We start from the raw sequence: 14,397 nt of genomic DNA on the forward strand, positions 1-14,397 counted from the left end.
TTTCATGCTTAATATCTATTTATACATATTTTATATTTATAATTGTTATTAGCTCAGTTTTTTTATCATTAAAGGCCACATCTTTCTGCTATTTTATTTAGCTTCTACGATTTCGAATGTTTTGAAAATGTTTCTTCAACTGCGTTCTAGTCATATTAAGGTCAATCATTTCACAATGCCGATTATAAGTGTACATCATTTGATTTAACGGTCCATATTTTGCATAATCTGCATGATGACGTTCCGCTGTAAACAAATTTCTCTCACGTAGATGCCGGCTGGGAGCATAAAAATTTAATTTGGACAATAATTCAGGTGAATCAATACGCTGTGAGACAATATCAGTAACAAACGAAACCATAGCGTATTCACGTCGTTCTTTCAATGTCTGAATGTTAATCAGCAAACAACGTGCTTCGTATGAAGGCAGAGGGAATACTGTCCATCCTAACTTACGTAGTGCGTACAATAGAAACTGCTTCTGAATTGACTCTATGCGTTCTTCATGTTTTTTCATGTAAGGAGACCAAACAACGCTGCAATACTCTAATATTGATCTAACATACGCAATGTATAATGTTTTTATAGTGTATGGATCCTGAAAGTTATAACCAAAACGTTTTATAAACGATAACATATTATATGCTCTATGGATAATTGTATTATAATGTTCTACAAACGTTAATTTTGTGTCTAAAATTATACCCAAATCTCTTATTTTTTCACATTTTTCAACAATTTGATTGCCTAGCTTTATTGAGACATCTGATGGACATCGTTTTCTACTGTACGTTATATGATTGCACTTTTTTACATTTAATTCCAATAAACTTTTAGAGCACCATACATGGAAAATTTGAATTTCATTCTTAAGTACATCGGCGTCATGTTTATTTCTAATTTCTAGGAACAGCTTCATGTCATCAGCATATATAAGAACATTTAGTTTTTTTAGTATAAAAGAGATATCGTTAACGTATAAAATAAAAAGAAGAGGCCCCAAATGTGAGCCTTGGGGAACTCCAGATGTGACCTTAATTGGTTTTGATTTTTTCTCATTGAATCGCACTATTTGTTGACGATCAGTTAGATAAGACTTGATCCAGCTGAGGAGCCCCGTTGCAATTCCCATCTTTTCAAGCTTGTAAATCAACATAGGAATGTCCAGTCTATCGAATGCTTTGCTGAAGTCAGTGTAGAGAGCTTCCACATGATTACCGTTTTCCATTGCATTCAAAGAGTAATTGACAAACTCAAGCAGGTTAGTGGTTGTTGAACGGCCTTTGAAGAAGCCATGTTGAGAATTAGTTATTCTATTTTTAATCTGAGCGAAAACATTTCTGTTGATGATTGATTCAAAAAGTTTTGGTATGCATGAAATAATAGCAATTCCACGATAATTTCGAACATCACATTTTTTACCAGACTTATAAATGGGTATTAGGAAAGATTTTTTCCATTCCATCGGGAATTTTCCAGATTCCAGCGACATGTTAAATAACCAAAATAATGGAGTTGTAAGTTCAACTGCTAATGGTTTTAAGAAAGATGGAGGAATTCCGTCTGGTCCAGAACCTTTTGTGATATCTAGGTCATTGATTCTAGCCAAAATGTCTTTGACATTAATGTGACTGACACTGACATCGTTTGGAAAATCAGGGAAATAAGAAAAGTATTCAAAATCACGATCATTATCTGAAAAATTTGTGTAAGTTTCTTGGAAGAATGATGCAAAAAGATTGCAAATTTCTTCTGAATTATATCCTTCTTTTTCGTCTAATGTCATTTTGGACGGGAAACTGGCTGACTTTAACTTGGATTTAACATAATTGAAAAAGTTCTTTGGACATGACTTAATTTCACTTTCAGTTTTTACATTATAATCAGAAAGAGCAGAAGACATTGCTGTGTTAAGTTGATTGCAAATGTTTAAATACTTCATCAAATTTTCTTGATTTTCGTATTTTCTATATGTTTTATGAGCCTTCTGCTTTCGATTTTTCAAATTCAGAATTTGTTTGTTGAACCAAATTGGATTTTTGGAATTGTAATTTCGTCGCTTTTTCGTAAGTGGAACTTCTTCTTGAATAATACCCGATAATATTTCGTAAAAAATTCCCACAGCGCAATCAATACTTTGTTGACTCCTTAAAATAGATTGCCAGTTTGTCCTATTTAATTTAGCCTTAATATTGTCAAATTTTGCTTTGTTGAAATCCAATACATTTTCATATTCACATTCGATGGGAATGCTATTATTATGTACAAATACAGAATACTCAATTGCCGTATGAAATACTTCGTTTTTCCATAGAGGTGCAAGAGATTCAATTACACAGAAATCTTCGTGTGTGTTCGTCAGTAAAAAATCTAAGAAATTGTTTTGTTCGTTTTTCACGTGATTTATTTGATTAAGACCTAGAAAGGCAATTTTCTCAAAAATAAATTGTAATGTATCATTGTCACCAATAACTGGCAATAAAATACTCTCATTTTCTTCATCAGGAATAAAGTCTGCATCACGCTGATTAAAGTCACCATATATGTGTATTTTATATTCAGGAGGAAGCCGAGATACAATTTCATCGGCTGTTTGAAAGAACTTTTCATAAGTTGATTTGCATGCTTGATCAGGTGGGAAATAAACTGAGGCGAAAATGTGAGTTTCACCATCAATATTAGTTTTGACCCACACGTGTTCAAACTCTTTAAATTTTGGTGAAATTATATGTTCCGAATTATACTTAGTTAAGATTGCAATGAGTACTCCTCCTCCAGATTGTCTTTGACTTAATACTAGATCACGGTCGTCTCTAAACACGTTATAATCGCTACCAAACCTTCCTCGTTTTTGACACTGTCACTCCAGCTAGTTTCAGTGCCCAGTATAACTGAATAGTTTGAACTCAATATATTTTTATGGATTGCATTCAACTTTGATGCGCTACTCATACGATTAAAGTTCTGGCAATAGATAACTATTTCAGTAGCAGGTGAGTTCTTAGTAAACGATGGTAGCTTGTCAATTTCAGAAATTACATGATCATCATTATTATTATTATTAATTATTGGTAATTGTTCATTATCAGTTAAAATACCATCAATATTCATTTCACTATCGTCATTATGTAAATTAGTAACAATACATCTGCTACATGTAAATATACTATTGTTACCTTCAACTAGGGAATGCGTCAAATCTAATGAAAACACTGACAGCAGCAGGGTCTGTTCACTCGTGGTTCTGGATGATCGTCGGTGGTGCGGATACCGTTAACAGCAGCATTTGAAGAACATCCAGGGAACATTAGATGAGGTTGTCTATCACTCGCTAGCTGAGAATGTCCATTATAAACTCCGTTGGGATTAAGAATTTCTCCTCTCTGGAACTGTATAGGTCGATGAGCTATATCTGCCGTTGTGCGTTGCCGTGGGGGTTTTGAAAATTTCTCCTTAGCTGCAGCCAATAGTACTCTGTCTGAAGGGAGATCGTTGGCCGCCTTGCGTGGAGTATCCCGGTTGCCGTAGTTTGCGTTGAAATTTTTGGTGGTGGTGTTGTTATTAAGATTGTTACGAACATTACTGTATTGCTGCTGTCTTTTATTTTTTCGTCGTCGCCTAATAGCTTTATCTTTGGTTTTTTGTTGTTCTGCGCGACGCAGCTGACGAGTGTCATATTCTGTCCAGTCAGAGCGCCAGACATTCTTTGACCCAAGGCTGCGCCAGCCAGATTTTTCAAGCGTACAGTGGGATTCCTTTTCGGTTAACTCCTGTAGCAAGTTTGGTGGCGATTCTGCTTGTATAGGATGTGTATCAACGATTTTGGCTTCTAATGTACTCACGACAGTCGTCAAAGATTTAATTTCGCTTAAAATTTCCTCACTAAAAGAACTGGTAACTGATTGCAAGTCAGACAAAGCATCGTGTGGGTGACTAGCGTTGTGGTCACTGCAATGCGCAGCCATATCAATGGTGAGACTGCTCAGCATTTGCACTTCGCTACAAATTTTCTTCATCTCCCCAGACAAATCTTTAGTCAAGTCCTCCACGTAATCATTGATATGTTGCTTCGTGGATTTCATGGAGATGTTCAGCAGCCCGGTCAAATGATTTTTATGGAGGCCAATTCGTCAGCCGATTTATCCGTACTTTGTACTGTATGGATGTTTTCAATTTTGCGCGATAATGCCGATACAGCATTCGTTAGGCTGGACGTCGTACTTTTATTTATGCTAGCAGCTGTTTCTTTGAGCTGTAGCTCAATATTATCAAACAGTTCGCCAACCGCACTTAATCTCTTCAAATCAGCAGCTACCCTGAGATTTGCGTCAGCTTGTGCACTGATTGTTTCAATTAACTTCTGCTGTTGGTGTAGCACCTTGCGGGTGTCAATGCCAGTTTTCAAATTATGCTGGCAGTCGGCGCACAAGGGAACCATATACGACGTGATAAAGTTCTCCTGGTGTCGTTGCACCCCGATACACGCCGCGTGATAGCATTTAAAGCAGAATTCACACTTCCATAGGAAGCGGTCGTCGCTTATACCACAAGCTTTTACACTGCACTGCATTTTTTACCGATCGCGCGCGATGTGTGCAAAAAAAAATTAAAATAAAAATTAACTACGGAGCGCTTAAAAATACGTCTACTTCTGACGACGACTGAAAACGACTGCATCAATTTTGCCTTATATTGATATATACAACTGTGAATATAATGTTGCATTACTTTAAGCACCTCATTAAAGCAATATTAAAGTCGAAAAGGGCCCCACTAAAATCAAATTAGTGCCACATATTGCAGCACGCTGACGGCCATTGCTAAAGTAACATAAATGCATGTGCTGTAAATTTGCATTTGCTCATGCTTAATACGTGCAACACGAAAAACCAAAACAAAAATCTATTTTTAGCACCGTTTCGTTATCGATGGTACTAATGCCCCCACACATGAATGTTTTAACCATTATTTTTTTGTTGCCGAGTCGGGAGTCGAACCAGAAGTGTTGAAGACCGCATGATGAGTTACATACGCGCTGGCACTTTGGACCGTTTCTGCTGCAGTGATAACAACAGATATTTCATTTACTAAAAGGAAACTGTTCTTCTATCTCAATCATTGCAGTATAGGGCAAAACGACTATGTCATATGAAATAGAATCCCTGTAATCACATTCTGATAAAATACTGATAAATACATAATGCATTTTAGAAGATATTTAATCAATATAAGGAAATTAAAACACCCTTTGCACACTGCTTATATGCTAAGTGTGGTTTCCATCATTATTGGCATTTGATAGCAGCCAGCAGAAAAGCGAAAAAGGTCATCTCTAAAAACGTTTTGTTGGAAAAAGTCGTCGATCGGTGGCTCATACGGGGATTAAGTTGGTCGGGAGTCGGGAGTCGGGAGTCGAACCTGAAATGTTGAAGACCGCTAGAGTTCACCGTAAAGTTGTTCACTCTTATTGATTTCGTTTGTTTACCATTAGAGTCAAGCTTTTATAATTGTATTGTTAGAGCAACCTGTGAATACCGAGCAACTCACTGGAACAATCCGTTCCCAGCCATCTTAGCAAACTGCAGTAGAATCACTTGGCATAATACGGAACCTCACGGTGATGGCGACTTGCTCCGCCAACAGTCCACTCTTCAATGAGGCAGCATCACACTGACGACGACCCCGTCATGGTGCTGGCTGTCACTGATGCTTGCTAGGGGAAATACACGCATGGTGAATGCTACTCAGCTTTGTTCATACCCCACATTCTCCCTCTTCTCCGAAAAAAAAGTTTTCTTACTATCAGACTTGTTATTTTTACGCTCAAACCCTCAATTTCGTTCTCTTCATCCTTATGGCACCAATGCAACAAGATACACTTCAAGATACAAGAATTAAGACGAATGGCCATATTTACTTTTTTGCTTAGTAAACGCACTTTTGTTAATATCGAACCTATATCATTTGATTGATAACTTGCAATGCTAACCGATCATCTATGGGGTTTTGCCGAGCTCCAATAAAAATAACTACAACACACGCAGTTGGGTGATGCGTCTTCTCTCCTTCAAGCGCACGTCTCGTTATGTAGCCGGCCCTGTTTTTCTCTCACTCAAATCAATCGTTATTCACGATTGCGAAAATTCGACGCATTCAACGAAAACGAACATTTTGTAAGAATTATTTGTCAAAAGAGAAAAAAAAACAAGAGATTAACGAATTTGAGATTTATCAGACTAAAAATTCCGTATATCATACAACTCCATTTTCAATGTTTCAATGTGATGGTACAGATGGACCATATATAACACACAAATGTCCTTCATTATACGAAAATAGAGTCTACAAAACGAGTTCGAAAGAGGTTCTACAACATATTTTCAGTAGATATGTTTTCATTGCGTACTTCGAATTTTAAACTGTTTTACGATATGCAATTTTTATGGGCAGTTTTCATTACACGTCCCTGCATTTTCCTCACGCACAGCTTTCGGCAGTTATCATGCAACGCCATTTCCTTAGACGGGTTTCTTTACACATCGCTGCATTTTCCTGATGCAAACAATTTTCGGCAGTTTTTCAATAACGCCATTTCCTTGGACGGATTTCATTTCATGTCCCTGTATTTTCCTTATGCAGAAAAATTTTCGGCGGTTATCCAACAACGCCTTTGCCTTGGACGGGTTTCACTACACGTCCCTGCATTTTCTTTATGCAGAATAATTTTCGGCGGTTATCCAAAAATGCCGTTTCCTTGGACGGTTTTCATTACACGTCCCTGCATTTTCCTTATGCAGAAAAATTGTCGGCGGTTATCCAACAACGCCTTTACCTTGGACGGTTTCCACTACACGTCCCTGCATTTTCTTTATGCAGAATAATTTTCGGTGGTTATTTAAAAATGCCGTTTCCTTGGACGGTTTTCATTACACGTCCCTGCATTTTCCTTATGCAGAAAAATTGTCGGCGGTTATCCAACAACGCCTTTACCTTGGACGGTTTCCACTACACGTCCCTGCATTTTCTTTATGCAGAATAATTTTCGGCGGTTATCTAAAAATGCCGTTTCCTTGGACGGTTTTCATTACACGTCCCTGCATTTTCCTTATGCAGAAAAATTGTCGGCGGTTATCCAACAACGCCTTTACCTTGGACGGTTTTCACTACACGTCCCTGCATTTTCTTTATGCAGAATAATTTTCGGCGGTTATCTAAAAAAAATGCCGTTTCCTTGGACGGTTTTCATTACACGTCCCTGCATTTTCCTTATGCAGAAAAATTGTCGGCGGTTATCCAACAACGCCTTTACCTTGGACGGTTTCCACTACACGTCCCTGCATTTTCTTTATGCAGAATAATTTTCGGCGGTTATCTAAAAATGCCGTTTCCTTGGACGGTTTTCATTACACGTCCCTGCATTTTCCTTATGCAGAAAAATTGTCGGCGGTTATCCAACAACGCCTTTACCTTGGACGGTTTCCACTACACGTCCCTGCATTTTCTTTATGCAGAATAATTTTCGGCGGTTATCTAAAAATGCCGTTTCCTTGGACGGTTTTCATTACACGTCCCTGCATTTTCCTTATGCAGAACAATTGTCGGCGGTTATCCAACAACGCCTTTACCTTGGACGGTTTCCACTACACGTCCCTGCATTTTCTTTATGCAGAATAATTTTCGGCGGTTATCCAAAAATGCCGTTTCCTTGGACGGTTTTCATTACACGTCCCTGCATTTTCCTTATGCAGAAAAATTGTCGGCGGTTATCCAACAACGCCTTTACCTTGGACGGTTTTCACTACACGTCCCTGCATTTTCTTTATGCAGAATAATTTTCGGCGGTTATCCAAAAATGCCGTTTCCTTGGACGGTTTTCATTACACGTCCCTGCATTTTCCTTATGCAGAAAAATTGTCGGCGGTTATCCAACAACGCCTTTACCTTGGACGGTTTCCACTACACGTCCCTGCATTTTCTTTATGCAGAATAATTTTCGGCGGTTATCTAAAAATGCCGTTTCCTTGGACGGTTTTCATTACACGTCCCTGCATTTTCCTTATGCAGAAAAATTGTCGGCGGTTATCCAACAACGCCTTTACCTTGGACGGTTTTCACTATACGTCCCTGCATTTTCTTTATGCAGAATAATTTTCGGCGGTTATCTAAAAAAAATGCCGTTTCCTTGGACGGTTTTCATTACACGTCCCTGCATTTTCCTTATGCAGAAAAAATTTTCGGCGGTTCGACACGCCATTAATTAGCTCAACCAATAACCCGAGCAAAAACCAACCCAACCAACCAACGCCGCGAGTATTTTACGGCAACATTCACAATACACTGAAAGGCGGCTTGCAGTAATGACAAGCATAACAATGTTTTTAAATTTACCATGGCAAAACATGATCATCGACCCACCAACGCTTATTGTATGCGTTTTGTTTCTTCTCACATCAACCGGTTCGATAGCCGAGTGGTAGCGTGCGAGCCTGGTGATGTCAAGGTTCTTGGTTCAAATCCGGTTGCCGACAGAAACTTTTTTTAATTGAAAATCGAGTCCATGGTAAAATTGAAAACATAATTCTGTTGAATTGAAACGAAAATCAGTCTGCACAAATTTAGTGGCGTTGTGTATTTAAATTAACCCTCAGAATAGTAATTTTCACCGTAAGCCGCCGTTCAGTGTAGTCAAACACCTCTACCGCAGACAGACGTTCAAGTTTGACTCAGCAGCTTGTGTAAAAAACATGGCCGCCACAAATTGCCAAGTGGCAATCAGCGAACAGATGGCGTTAGCGACGTTCATATTCAATCGCTGCCTCACATGTGCGTTGTACCAACAACTGTCACCACGGTCGTCTTCCAGCCGGATGGCGGGAAAAGACCGCACGTGTTGCACGCTAATAATGTTTCCACATAATTTGTGCAGAGTGAATGACTTTTATTTAATGTCTAAAATCTTTTGCACAAATTAGCGCAGGACTCTTTTAAAATATTTTACTCATTATTACTTTTATTTTACATAGATTTGCTTGAATAAAACTGCATTTGGATGAACTTCACTCGCATTGAGAAATCTTTGTGAATGTGACGCACATGTAGGAATGATTTTGACAGTGTTTGTTTTGATTTTATTTTTCGGTGGGCGGTGAATTGGGTGGTAAGTAAGCGGCTGGAAGCACGTGGGTTCTCAAACTGTCAACTGCACGCGACTGCACTGTGGCAATCGGTTGCCTAGGTGCCGCTAGCAGTGATGGAAAACAGTGAGGAATGCAGCTGAGTAGACACAAACGCAAAGCTATCCTACTCGTGAACAACAGAAGCCAGAATATATTCGCACTTCCTTCACTCGCGAGCTAACGAAGCTGGTTGCACTCGTGATTGATTCGCGAAGCAGCTCTGAACATTTTTCAATTTTGTGAAAAAACGAATTTACACGGCCGACAGATTAACTTTTCAGGAACAATAAAGCACAAAACACTACTATCTGATGGATACTTACTTGTTTTGCCATTAAAATCGCACTACCGTCTACCCCCGTTGGTTTGAACGACACCTCATGTAAACCAACGGGTTTCGTTTTTTAATTTGATCTTTTAGTAACCCTGTAGACATCGAAAAACACACTGATGGTAACCCTTTTTGCTGTTTTGTTTTGATTCTGCGTTCCGTTTCACCCCGTTCCATGAGCAAAATGACGTTTGAACCATTTTAAGTTTGAACGATGTGCAGATTAGAGGGGGTCAAATTAAAAAATGTTCAGATTAGATGAGGTCAAACCAAAGGGGGTAGACGGTAAAATGCAATTCCCGCATCTCCACTTGTTCTTCGCGAATAAAAATTCATGAGTGTTTTTGTTTTTGTTTTGCTTCATACTCGTGAAGCAAGCGGATGCGAATACACTCACATACGGCTTACTCTCGGCACCGTGAGTAAACCGTTTGTTGCTTCTACACTCGCGAGTTGATTCACGATGAGAGTGTTTCCATCTCTGGCTAGAACGTCTGTCTGCGCCTCTACCATCATGCACATCAACCTGTTTGCATTTACCGTTCAACCGAGCGACAACACGAGCATGTACGATCCGAGGAATCAACGAAAGCGCGACCATCCATGCCGAGCAAGAACATGAAGAAACATGCATGCAATCATCGACCGACCACCTATCCACAGCGTGCTACCAGTCGACAACAAAGATCAACCACGTCACCGCGCCTTTGTTCATGTGTTTGTGCTAGAACCAAGGCTAAAACAGAACGCGGTTGAAAAAACAAAAACTTTCCGCGCTCTAGCATTCGTCAGGAACCGCAGAATTGCAACACCCACTTCACTGGCAGCACCACCACACAATTCACACACCAAAACGATTTGTTTTCTCTCACTGTTTTTATGCCAAGTGATTCTACCTATTTTATGATTAACTTGTTATTGATTATGATGCACTCCTGGCAGGATCGCCAATGTGAATACCGAGCAACTCAGGGGCTGTTCATAAACCACGTAGACCAAAATTTGGCAATCTCAGACCCCCCCTCCCCCCTCGTAGACTTTTGTCCATACAAAAATTTTGAAATTTGTATGGAGCGTAGACTTTGGCCAGACCCCCCCCCTCCCCAAAAAAGTCTACGTGGTTTATGAACGGCCCCTCACTGGAACAATCCGTTCCCAGCCATCTTAGCAAACTGCAGTAGAATCACTTGGCATAATACGGAACCTCACGGTGATGGCGACTTGCTCCGCCAACAGTCCACTCTTCAATGAGGCAGCATCACACTGACGACGACCCCGTCATGGTGCTGGCTGTCACTGATGCTTGCTAGGGGAAATACACGCATGGTGAATGCTACTCAGCTTTGTTCATACCCCACACAACCTTTGCTAGTTTGGGCATTGCATTTATTCAGTTTTTGCAGTGTTGAATTATTGAATTATCTTATATCACCTTTAAATGTACCCTAATGTAAAGAAACATGTAATACATCATTACATTGATAATGCCAATATAAACGAGTGTTGCATGACAAGTGTGGAATTACTGCATTTCGCATTGCAAAGGTGGATATTCAGTCTAATTCGTGCAATGATATAATGCTTGTGGTTACTTTGGCGGTTGCTTCAGTCGCTCTAGGTTGTACCGTGGCGGTCGCCGGTATCGTACATTGTTGATGACGGAGAGTTTTGGGCCCAGTTTGACCATCACCAGATAGTGGTCGGAGTCGATGCTGGCGCCACGATAGGTCCTGACGTCGATAATGTCGGAGAAGTGCCGTCCGGCAATCAGAACGTGGTCGATTTGAGATTCCGTCTGCTGTGGTGATCTCCAGGTGTAACGATAAGGGAGGCTGTGTTGGAAAAGGTGCTACGTATGGAGGCGGCGAAATCAATGAGCCGTAGGCCGTTTTCGTTCGTCTGCTGGTGGGCGCTGAACTTACCAATCGTCGGTCTGAATTCCTCCTCCTGGCCTACCTGAGCGTTCAAATCACCTATGATGATCTTGACGTCGTGGCTTGGGCAGTGATCGTACTCGCGTTCGAGCTGCGCGTAAAATGCGTCCTTGTCATCATCAGTACTTCCGGAGTGTGGGCTGTGCACGTTTATTATGCTGAAGTTGAAGAATCGGCCTTTGATCCTCAACCTGCACATTCTTTCGTCGATCGGCCTCCAACCGATCACGCGCCTCTGCATATCACCCATCACGATAAAAGCTGTTCCCAGCTCGCGTGTGTTGCCGCAGCTCTGGTAGATGGTATCAGGTATCAGAAGGCCGGCTCCAGAGGCACGTTATCCTCCATTTGGGACATTTGTGCCATCGCCATACATATGAGCCTATTTCATCATTTACCTGAGGGAGAATGGGACAAGGGATGGGAATTGGGAAAGGAAAAGGTGATTAAATAGGAAGGGGTACCCTAGAAGAGGGAATGAACGCATAAGCGCAACGAGAGCTCATAGCTCATACCACAACGGGGTTAATCAGTGCCCTGAAAAGGACACTGTAAAACGCATAAGCGTAGAAAGAGCCTATAGCTCATTGGAGGTAGCTTGCGACGTCATGCCACTTTCAATGTGACATAGAAAGGCACGTCATCAAAAGCATCCTCAATATTCAAGAAATCACCCAAGCAAAAACTACGTTTGAGCGAGTGCTTTCTTGAAAACGTATACAACTTTGTGTAAAAGAGTCACTGTGGACATCCCAAATTGGGAGACATGTGCTTCACATGAACAGGCAGGTTAGTCAGACGAACATCACAGATGTGATAATCGACAATGCGTTTCAAGCATTTCAGAAAGAACGAGGTAACCAGATAAATCTGGAACTAATTCCTTCTTTTTACAACGCACGCACCCTTTCGGGATAAAACTACAGAGTAATTTCACGCCATGAAAATACCCAGTAGAAAACTACAAGAGTTCAAAACATGTTTGAAAAACTCAAAGCCCTCTGGAGAAAAATAGGACAAAGCCTCATTTGCTCCAGGAGATTTGAAGTAAGCAGAGCTTTTTAGTGTCCACTAAATCGATTCTACAGCTACAATCCTCGGGGTAGAAGCAAAGATTCGTAGCTATACAAAAGACTGGTTTATCCGAAGCTATGTAGAACTTGAACAGGTGCGAGTTCCGTTCAGGAATACCTCTTGCGGTCCGCACAGACCGCAGAGGACAAGCTTCTTTCTAAGCAGTAGCTATGGTATACCACAATGAAGGGCGTTGTAATAACAAAACCACAATGAAACTCTCTTGGAGTAGCAATAGAAGCGAGTTATCCATAAAATGTGATCGCAACCAATTAGGTTCCCTAGTTTGTTGAGCAGGGACGCCTGAATACGCAAAGTTTGCGAAGGAACACTCAAAAGTGCAAAGAAGGTCAAATGGAGATTCCTTATCTGACAAATGCCAATCAGTCAACTCATGACAAATTTTGCTCATGCAGAGAGGTAAGGTGCAATTCTACGTTAAGTTAACTATGAACTGTACTACCTAAGAATTCCATCAAACTGAAGCATCTCAAATCAATGTTTGAGCTACTTCAGATGCCAAAAATCAGCGAAAATATGCTGAAAACAAGAGCTTGCTTCAAGGCATCCATAAGGAAAGGTTGAAACATACTGTTAACGAAGTAGATCCACTTGGACTACATACGCTTTTTACGCTGAAAATTGATCTGACGTTTCCCTGCCGTAGCCACTACCCAAACTAGACAGGATTACACTCTTCACAATCACAGCACAAAAAGGAAACATCAACGACGAACCAAATCGGTGTCAATTGAAAAACGCCAATGGCGAAAACGCATTAAGCGAACACATAGAGGTAGTAATGTAAGCTAATTAACAACATTTGAATAACCCCGCCCTTATTTAGCCTCAAATTTGAGACTTAAGAAGGGCAACTGATTATCTCGGAGAAACACAAGGTCCGCTGCACCATTGCTCCGGTTAGCGCAGTAAGGGCGTAATACTGTGGAGGACGCCCTAACTCTCCACAGGCTCCGTTTGTGGTTAGGTTTTTATTAGACCCCCCTAACCATTCATTCTTTGGCACGGTAAGCATAAAGCCGCATAACACCATGAATTAGGGGTCACCTGTTTAGTGGACTCCTACCACTGGATCAGGCGATCCGTAGTGTTATTCTTAGCCAATTGAGACAACCGCTACCGACACTACACAGCTATCTAGGCTGATCGGGAAAAGAAGTTAACATTGATGGTCAACTTCCAAACGAACCCGAACAGCCGTCCGGTACTTCCGGAGTGTGGGCTGTGCACGTTTATTATGCTGAAGTTGAAGAATCGGCCTTTGATCCTCAACCTGCACATTCTTTCGTCGATCGGCCACCAACCGATCACGCGCCTCTGCATATCACCCATCACGATGAAAGCTGTTCCCAGCTCGCGTGTGTTGCCGCAGCTCTGGTAGATGGTATGATTACCTCTAAACGTTCGCACCATGGCCGCATCGGCCGCAACACTCGGAGTTTTCCTTCTTTCAGCGTAAACTTGACGTTCGCGGGTGTTAGCGCGAGTCTTAAGGGTGTTGACGGACGTCGGAGAGCTGCGAGCCTGTATGAAGAAGTGGTCCATTTGCTCCGACGCGAGATTGAACGAGTCGATGAACGACTATCACTGTAGTTGATGCAGGCTGCCCGGTCTTCTCTTTTACCATGTCTGCTCGGACAAGATTCTGATATCCAACGCAGTATCGTTCTGAAGACTTACTTGTCTGCCGTTGAATTCCGCCTTCTCGAATCCCCGCAGTTCCAAAAAGCCGTTGCCGGCCCGCCCCCTTCAAAAAACTGGATCTTCATTCTACTGATCTTCTCCCGGAAAGAAAGTTCCATTTGTAGTGCTGCTTCTTCAGCGACAGCACTGCTGTCAACGATGAAACTATCGTGCTTGA

The 14,397-nt window shown here is 41.1% G+C and overlaps 1 protein-coding gene across 1 annotated transcript in view; it reads left to right on the plus strand.

Annotated features, from left to right (window-relative positions):
* LOC109401057 (alpha-mannosidase 2) overlaps positions 1-14,397 on the plus strand; it is a 351,116-nt gene that overhangs the window by 331,704 nt on the left and 5,015 nt on the right. The window lies entirely within an intron of this gene.

The sequence above is a fragment of the Aedes albopictus genome, chromosome 1, assembly GCF_035046485.1.
Source record: "Aedes albopictus strain Foshan chromosome 1, AalbF5, whole genome shotgun sequence".
Classification (NCBI taxonomy): Eukaryota; Metazoa; Arthropoda; class Insecta; order Diptera; family Culicidae; genus Aedes; species Aedes albopictus.